We start from the raw sequence: 10,424 nt of genomic DNA on the forward strand, positions 1-10,424 counted from the left end.
TGAAACCATCCACTGAACGTCATGGGAGTTATATATCAAACTGTGCGCACACTGATTCAGTTGTCAGTTAACCCTTTCACAAACAAGACATCACCACATGGCACGGGGTGAGATAGAAGTGATATAGAATGTGAGGTTTCAGTGACTGTATGAAAGGATAAGTGTGCCCTGTATAAACCAAAACTGTATTTTCTTGGTCTGTTTCTAAGCCTGGTTTGGGATAGTATTTCACACAAATACCCATGTTCAGTCACAGTCTAAAGGCTAGAAATGCTGCATTATATATATATATATATATATATATTCAACTTAATATACAAGCCCAGAAGTTTAGCAGCCCTGTTTATTAGAACAAGGCCTTCAAAGCTCCAAGCCATGAGTGCCAATGACACTGCACATGCTCATTGTGCTCTGGGCAGCCAAACTTAGGGGTAGGCGTAAATCATCAAGAAGAAAATGAGATTTGTCTGACAAGAAGCTGAAGTTTAAGAAGCAAGAAGCTGATGCTACAGGACTGATTATTACATTTTGGAGCTGAATGCACTGGTTTGTAAATCTGAACTACTGTATATATTAATATAATATAATATTGATTATATTATAAATAAACTGTATATTATGAATCAGTCCCAAAGATCAGGAAACCGACAGCAGCACAGAGAACGAGCTGTAAATTAGAAGAAAGAAAAGTAAGGGAATCTATTGGGAAGCTGAGAGGCACAGATCTTCTGTACAAGTGCAGCAAGCAAAATGCCCCCTGCAAAAAAATCTTCAGAGTGGCCCAATGCAGAGTAGCAAACCCTAACAGGCCCAGCCCCCTTCTCTCCACCTGCTCTCTCATACCCCGCCCTGCTTGTGTATAGCTCCCTGCCTGCTCTCCTATCAGTGGGGAGCGGGGATTTATATGAGTGGGTGAAAGGAAGGGTAGTGTCATTGTGATCACAAGGGGGCTATGTGCTTTGTGCAATTGTGCTGTACCTACTGCAATTGTTTCCAATTTGGCAGCTACCTCAACTGTGTGGACATTTTGTCCCAAATCTGATGCAATTGCACGGAAGTCCAGCTGGTATCATTTGCAGTGTTTGCTGTGCAAGTGATGTCTGCCTGATCTTTAGGCACAAGTGTGCTGTGGCCTCCACCTGGTCCTGAGGTGGCAGTAGCTACAGGGTTCCCCTGATTCAATTAACACAGCAGCGTTTGATCCGGAATGACTGGTTGGACTGAGCGACTCTGAGTCCCACTATACGGGGGTACAAGGAGGGCATATTAAAGTGGTATTACACAAAACTGACTGCAGGGAAATTGTGGGAACCGCAACTGCACTAGCATATCTAGCTTTATTTCTGATACTGACATGAAAAAAAATACTTTTCAAGATATTAATGTACATAAAAAGTCACCTGTATGTCATGTTTGTCATTTTTCATGGATAGGGCTGCTTTTGTAAGTAATTGTTACTTGAATTTCCTTAACCTGACAGTCCCTTTTCAACCTCTCAGTTATACTTTCTAATGCCAGTAGCTTACTGCTGCACAAATATGACAGCCCCCTCATAGAGAAACTTGGGGGTCAGATAGGTAACATTAAAGCATCAGGAAAATATTTTTAAGCAACAAAACATCACAACATCACAAACATTTCTGCAGACATAGTGACCCACAGCAACCAATCAAATATGCACCTTCTAACAGCTGGCCAGAGAATTTGGCTGTTTCTGTTTAATAGACATTCCACAAACATTGACACTTTTATAAAATTGACACCTTTGGTCTCTACTGATCCTACTGAGGGTGAAATATTCGCCCTTCCTCTGTATGTTGAGTCTTTTGTTAAATATACTGGTGTTCCCTTCCACAATACATTTGTGAAAAGCCCAGTGCCCATTGTAGTCCCTAACAGAAAAAGTCTATGATAGATCACCATGAATTGTATGGCATAATTACTGTATATCTGGAGGGGGGTGCTGATTACCTTACTTGAATGTGCCTTTATACACTCTAGTACTTCATGGAAGAAGCCAGCTGATACCTGTTGGTTTTAGACCCTTTTGGCGTTTAATGTATGCTTTTAGCTTGCCTTTATCCTAGGCAGGGAATGCCCTTGTAATTCTTCTTGTAATGAACTTCTGTTGACTCCATTTCTTCTTTTTATTCTCCTGTTTCATTCGTTTAATGAAACAAAGTTATATTATAACATTCAGTGTAAGCCATATATAGCCTTCAATCAATGCTTATTGTTCAATGGTGGATTATAGAACACTGCAATAAGCAGGTTACGCTGGGTAGTTTGCATTAATGGTAAAAAAGTAGGTTTTGAACTTAAGTAAATGTGACATTTACCATACCAACTGAGCTGTTTGTATGTTGTATATGGATCTATTCTAATCCACTTTTCAGATGGTCTTGATTAAACGTTTTGTATGATTTTATTTGACTATTACTCCTATTCCTCCTTCCAGTCAGCTGTACGTCTCAGGGTCAATGAGCAAAAAAATTTACTTACGTGCAAAATTTGCCTTGTTCATTCATTGCATGAAAAATTCCATACATTAAGGGATGTATCTATTAACAGTCAACAGTGATGTTTGTCTGCAATGTTAATAAATATCCCCTGAAGGTACTTGCATCCAAAGCCACTCTTTGCATTCTGTGTAGTTGCACTCAGCACCATTGCCTTCCACCCGCCTCCTTTTACAGATTTTGCTCTGTCTGTGTTCATTGCCTTACTTCTGAAGGTGGGGGTAGCCCCAGAGTTCCCGCAGTGGCCTACATCAATTGACACAGGGAACTTGTGCATAAAAAATGAGGTGCACATATCATATTGGTAAATCTGGGATTTATCAAAAACACAAAAAGTCCAAGTCCCAAATCAGGGTTAGTCCCACTTCCAATCAACACGTCCGGCTCTCTCAAGAAGTGTGTTACTGGCAAACTCCAATAAAAGACATATGGGGAAAAAACAAGAACAATCATACATAGTAGCGTTCTTATTGATACATACCTGAAACGTGTGAACATCTCTTTATAGATGCATCTTGACTGCCATTGCAGTGAACAATAGCTTTGTAAGATAAAGCTTTCTGAGATAAAGTTTTTAAAGATTATTTTGGGAGTACAATATCATTTACACCAGAGTCGGACTGGGCCGCCAGGACACTGGGGAAAAAACCCAGTGGGCCCCAGACAGCCCAGACCCAATGCCTGTTGCTGCTTCCCCGGCCCATGGTGTTCTCCCCGGACGCATTTCAATTATGCTCACTTAGGGGAGGACGTTGGGTGGGGGCCCCTGCGGGGGGTTGGGGGGCACAGCAGGGACGTGGCTGGCTAGGGTACCTTGGGGGGTGCAGGGCACCTGGGGCGGCAGCTAGCAGATAAGCTCTGTAGAATACAATGGTGTTTTATAGAGCTCTTCCATTATCTGCTATTTAATCTGTGTCATTTAACTGTTTCATGGATGTATGGCACATTTATATTGTAGGGATTGCTTACTTGCACACTGTCTTAAGTAAAAGACCCCTATTGGCTGTGTGGCTTTAGTTTTATCATTATTCTTATTGTATTGCTTTTCATTAATTACTAAAGACTAAATAAAAATTTACTTCATATATTGCTTTCTATTTCACACTAAAAGTCGATTTTTAGGTGAACTACCCTTCAAATATGCTGGTTGATTGACATTTTCAGACTCAGGCTATACAGACAGCAATTTCCATCTTAAAGGAACAGTAACACCTAAAAATGAAAACTTTTAAAGTAATTAAAATATAATTTACTGTTGCCCTGCACTGGTAAAACGTATCTCTTTGCTTTATAAATACTACTATTATGTATGTAAACAGGCTGATGCTGAAATAGAGCTAAATGGCACAGGATAAATAGCAGATAATGGGAAAGATCTGTAAAACACCATTGTATTCTACAGAGCTTATCTGCTATCTACTATGTAACCTGAGCCTTTTTTCTTGTGAATGACCCCCATGGCCAAACAGCAGCTTATTTATATACTACTTTATAACTATATTAGTGTTTCTAAGGCAATCACATAACTTTTACCAGTGCAGGGTTACATAGTTACATAGTTACATAGGGTTGAAAAAAGACCTGTGTCCATCAAGTTCAACCCATCCAAGTAAACCCAGCACACCTAACCCACACCTACCAATCTATACTCACATACATAAACTATAAATACAACCACTAGTACTAACTGTAGATATTAGTATCACAATAGCCTTGGATATTCTGATTGATCAAGAACTCATCCAGGCCCCTCTTAAAGGCATTAACAGAATCTGCCATTACCACATCACTAGGAAGGGCATTCCATAACCTCACTGCCCTCACCGTGAAAAACCACCTACGCTGCTTCAAATGGAAGCTCCGTTCCTCTAATCTAAAGGGGTGACCTCTGGTGCGTTGATTGTTTTTATGGGAAAAAAGAACATCCCCCAACTGCCTATAATCCCCTCTAATGTACTTGTACAGAGTAATCATGTCCCCTCGCAAGCGCCTCTTTTCCAGAGAAAACAACCCCAACCTCGACAGTCTAACCTCATAGTTTAAATCTTCCATCCCCTTAACCAGTTTAGTTGCACGTCTCTGCACTCTCTCCAGCTCATTAATATCCTTCTTAAGGACTGGAGCCCAAAACTGCACTGCATACTCAAGGTGAGGCCTTACCAGGGACCTATAAAGGGGCAAAATTATGTTCTCATCCCTTGAGTCAATGCCCTTTTTTATACAAGACAGCACTTTATTTGCTTTAGTAGCCACAGAATGACACTGCCTGGAATTAGACAACTTGTTATCAACAAAAACCCCTAGATCCTTCTCCATTAAGGAAACCCCCAACACACTACCATTCAGTAGATAGTTTGCGTTTATATTATTTCTACCAAAGTGCATAACTTTGCACTTATCAACATTGAACCTCATTTTCCAGTTTGCTGCCCAGTTATCTAATTTTGTCAAATCGCTCTGCAAAGCGGCAGCATCCTGCATGGAACTTATAGTTTTGCACAATTTAGTGTCATCAGCAAAAATAGAAACAATACTGTCTATGCCCACCTCCAGGTCATTAATAAACAAGTTAAACAGCAAAGGCCCAAGGACTGACCCCTGCGGTACTCCACTAACCACACTGGTCCAATTAGAAAATGTTCCATTTACAACCACTCTTTGTACTCTATCCTTCAGCCAGTTCTCTATCCAATTACAAATATTATGTTCTAGGCCAATATTCCTTAATTTGATCATTAACCTTCTGTGAGGTACTGTATCAAACGCTTTAGCAAAGTCCAAGTAGATGACATCAACTGCCATTCCAGCATCAAGGTTCCTACTCACCTCCTCATAAAAGGCAACTAAATTAGTCTGGCAAGATCTGTTACGCATAAAACCATGCTGGCACAAACTAATAGTATTGTGAACTGCAATGTATTCAAGTACCCTATCCCTTATTACCCCTTCCAAAAGTTTTCCTACTACTGATGTCAGACTAACAGGCCTATAGTTTTCAGGCTGAGAACGGGATCCCTTTTTAAATAACGGCACCACATTAGCAATCCGCCAGTCTCTTGGCACCATGCCAGACCTCAATGAATCCTGAAAAATTAAGTGAAGAGGTTTGGCAATCACAGCGCTCAGCTCATTTAATACCCTGGGATGAATCCCATCCGGCCCTGGACCTTTGTTTACCTTTACATGTTCAAGTCTCTTTTGAATTTCCTCCCGAGTGACCCATGCGTCAGTAGCTAAATTACTAGAACTGGGCATATTACAAGGGAAGCCTTCATTATCTGGCTCCTCAGATGTATAGACAGATGAAAAATAAGAGTTCAAAATTTCAGCTTTTTCCCCGTTTTCATCAACCAACGTACCCCCCCGTGATAATAAAGTTCCCACCCCTTCTTGCTTCATTTTTTTACTATTCACATAATTAAAAAATAATTTTGGATTCTTTTTACTCCTAGCAGCAATATCCCTTTCCATCTCTATTTTAGCTTGCCTGATAGCTTTTTTGCATGCTTTATTTGCTTCCTTGTACCTGATGAAAGTTTCTGCTGTCCCAGCTAACTTGAATGCCCTAAAAGCACGTTTTTTCTTACCAACCTCGACAATAACACTTTTATTCAGCCATAAAGGTTTTGCTTTGCGATGCCTCTCCTTGCTTACTAGGGGGATATACTGTTGCGTATACCTACAAAGCAATGTTTTAAAGATGTTCCATTTTCCTTCTGTGTCTAACCCCATGAAAAGCCTTTCCCAGTTGACACATTGCAGAGATGCCCTTATACTGGCAAAGTCTGCACGTCTAAAATTGAGTGTTTTAGTTACTCCCTTATAGCGCTGTCTCTGCAGCATTATCTCAAAGGAGACCATGTTGTGATCACTGTTCCCCAAATGCTCACCCACACAAATGTTAGAGATAAGTTCATTATTATTAGAAATCACCAGGTCCAAAATAGCGTCATTCCTAGTGGGTTCTTGAACTGCCTGAAATAAAAAGTTGTCATTTAGCATATTTACAAACCTACTAGCTTTTTCTGACTTAGCCACCCCATTACTCCAGTCAATGTCCGGATAATTAAAGTCCCCCATAACAACAACTTGACCCAGTTTTGAAGCCTCCTCCATTTGCAACAATAGCTGGGCCTCATCCCCCTCATCTATACGGGGTGGTTTATAACATACACCAATGATCATTTTCTTTGTGACCTTCAGCCCTACTGAAATTTCTACCCAAAGAGATTCGACGTTTTCATTGGTAATGTCTTTATTACATGGCTTTAAGTCTGACTTTACGTAAAGACAAACCCCTCCACCCTTTTTAATCTCTCTGTCCCTCCTAAAAAGTGTATACCCATTTAAATTCACAGCCCAGTCGCATTTATCATCCCACCAGGTCTCAGTGATACCTATTAAATCATAATTTTCAATACATGCAATAGCTTGCAGCTCCCCTAATTTACCCGACAAGCTACGCGCATTAGCCAGCATGCAGCGGAGATTATTACTTCTCCCTCTGATGTTTACATTAGCTAAGGGAGAATTAGAGCTAAGGCAATTATGAGACTGCTTTCCTTGTAACGGAAGCTCCTTATCTGATAAACTATATGCCCCCCTCACTCCTCCCCCACAACCCTTTGCTAGTCCCCCTACCCCGTCTACACTAATTTTCCCATGGAATTCTAGCTCACCCACCCCCCCCTTGTCTAGTTTAAACACTCCTCCAACCTCTTAACCATTCTCTCCCCTAGCACAGCAGACCCCCTTCCATTGAGGTGCAATCCGTCAGGGCTGTATAGATTGTACCCCAAGGAAAAGTCAGCCCAGTGCTCTAGGAACCCAAACCCTTCCTTCCTACACCAAGACTTTAGCCACGCATTTAGCTCCCTAAGCTCCCGCTGTCTCCCTAAACTTGCACGCGGCACCGGCAAAATTTCCGAAAAAATGACATTGGAGGACCTTTGCCTAATCTTAGAGCCTAGATCCCTGAACTCACTCTTTAAAGTCCCCCACCTACCGTTCATTTTGTCGTTAGTACCGATATGTACCAAGACAGCCGGGTCTTGCCCAGCCCCTCCCAGGGTAGCAGAACTTTATATTTTAATCACTTACATTTGTTGGTATTACTGTTTCTTTAAATTACAATAGACCAACCCACCATCCTTACCCGTGCCTGCAATGTCTGCAATGGGGATGAAAGTTCTTTTTAAGCTTATATAGCACATTACATAGCTCCTTATTGAATTTACACCACTAATCCATAATTCCTCTAGTAATTATTTCAAATAAAGACACAATAATCCACATAATGAGATCTAAAGTATTCCAGTCGCCTGTTCTCGGGTAATAATTGAATCATGGACTTAATTTGATATGGATGTGGCCTCCATCTGCAGAAGGCACTTTGTTACACATGTGGTATTATGTAAGCATGAGTTTAGCTCTACTGATCCGGGCTGGTGTAACTGTATCTAAATGCTCAAAAATGAGTTTAATTGCAAAAGCCACAATATGTCTGGATATGTCCTCCTTTATAGAAGGTGTTTTTACAATCACCCATAGAACATCTTGGCATCCACATATAATATTACTATACTGATAATGCATTCTTGATAAGGAGTGTACGGTGCTAATAGCTCCCCTCCTATCCTGTAGACCTGATATTGAGTTCCTATTTTAGGACAATGGTGGCACATCTGCAATTCGCCGCTTTGTACTATAGCAAGTCCTTGATGTTTATAAATAGTGGCCTGGATTAAGGTGACTAAGTACTTGTGAGAGTGTAGCATCTGGTCCGGCGCTTTCAATTTCACCAATTTCATCATCTGAAAACTATATTGCTATTGCTCTGAATACTCACCTGAGTTCTATAAAAAGAAAAAACTATTTACTTGTTCCAGAAATGAAACGTGAGCTGCTATATTTATGGGCATTGTCAGAGCTGCATAGAATCACATTAACCCCTCAGCAGTTTCCCAAACATTCTTCTCTTCTCTGCCACGTTCTGTACGGTACATAGTAAATAGGTGTTATACCTTATCAGACTCAAAATTCAGATATACCAACACCGTCAATGTCCTGTAACTTTTTATGACATTACTTAAATATATTGGATTTGAACTGATCTTTTATGGCAGCAGCACTTGTAACAACTGTCCCATACCTCATTAAAGGGAACTATCATTAAAACCTCTGTGTGGTTCTTGCAATAATCAGGTTTATATTCCCTCTACCCTCTCAGCACTGTCTCTCTACATACAGATTTGTGTTGGAGTTGGTTATATTAAAAGACAGTAGCTCTAATGCATTGCCCAGGCAAAGGGAGCATACACCAATGTATCTGACCTAACTGTCAATGACAATCTGACAATATTCAGTTTTATCCAATCCTGCAGCACTGGACAAACTTTGATCTTCAGAAATACCTGTAGATTAATCCAGCAAAACTTCCTGAATGTCGCACTTTCTATTTTAATTTCCTGCATTTTCTCTGACAATAACATAACAAGTTTAGTATCACTGTGTCTAATCTTACCATACCAAGTATGGGCTAATAATTGACTGGCAAAAACTGTACAATAACCTCCCTATCTTATACATTGAGGTGACTAACATTGTCCATTAATCTGGCCACTCATGTGCCAAAAACGAATTGGTATGTGTATGGGCAGCCTAAGGCATGAATCCTGGCTGATTCACTGTGCCAGCCACTCTGTATAATGCTTTGAAAGCTCCTCCTTGCTTCCTGCTGGTATTGGTTGACTATATTTCATTGGAATTCTTGTAGCCTGTGAATGCCAATACTGCCATTATTTCAGCCTGCCAATCATTGTATTCCCACCAGACTATACACAGCTTAATGTACATTTTCACGCCCACTTCTCTTTAAATCTTACCTTACATGCAATAAACATGCCTTAATAAAAAATAATATACAGTTATGTTAGCATTTCTAGATTTGACAGTCAATATTTAGAGTATGTCTCTAATTATTTCATGAATAAAACCCCCTCTATGCTGCTTGGTTTAAGCAATTTACTATAAGCGAGCCCACAATCCCATTTATTTTTGTTGTATCCCAGCTTTAATTTTTGACAAAAACAGGGACAATATTTGGACAGTAGTTTCAGATGGGGACCCTTCCCTGGGGACAAAGGAGGGGAGACTGATGAGAACAGAGGGGGGTTAAACCAGGAATCTAATACGATTGAAAGCAGTGGGATCAGTTAGAAAGCTTCCACTTCTCTGCGTTGTTTATTGCAACAAATAAAAATGACATAATCCCTGTTTATTGGGGTCATTTGTGTGCAGGTATATATTATAGAGCACAGGAGGATAGAATTCCATTGTCTTATCATTCAAAGGATCATTTTATGTTTCCGAAGTGTTTTGTGTTTAAATTCCTTTCTTCTATGCACCTTATTCAACATGAGCTCAATGAACAGGGCTTGAACATACTTTATTTTAACTTAGAAATATCTAAGGTTTTTGTTATTTTTTTTGTTGTTTTTTCTTAAACAAGAAAATGAAACGCCTTCCTGTTAGAAACTGTGCCACTTCCTGCTCTTGCTCAGTAACTGTCTGAGTAGAAGAATTTGTTCAAACTACCAGTCGATGCCCATTTATCTCAATGCCTAACAAAGTTGCAGCTTAGGGAAGGGAGGAGTTTGTTTATACAGAGCTGCCATTTGAACAAGCTACCTTGATTACAGAGTGAGCAATGGGGTGGAGTTCAAAACCATTTTCCATTAGTGTTTTATAAGAGCCCTATTTATTGCCCTCATGTTAGGCAAATGTAAATACTTCCCCTTTAATCTTGCGCTGGGTATTTCTGACACCCCCATGGAATAACCCACATTTTGTTATCATTTCCAAAAACACAGTCTTTCTCAAAATCTTTATTTCCCTTAATGAACA

The sequence above is a fragment of the Xenopus tropicalis genome, chromosome 8 (genome assembly GCF_000004195.4).
Source record: "Xenopus tropicalis strain Nigerian chromosome 8, UCB_Xtro_10.0, whole genome shotgun sequence".
In the NCBI taxonomy this organism is placed as follows: domain Eukaryota; kingdom Metazoa; phylum Chordata; class Amphibia; order Anura; family Pipidae; genus Xenopus; species Xenopus tropicalis.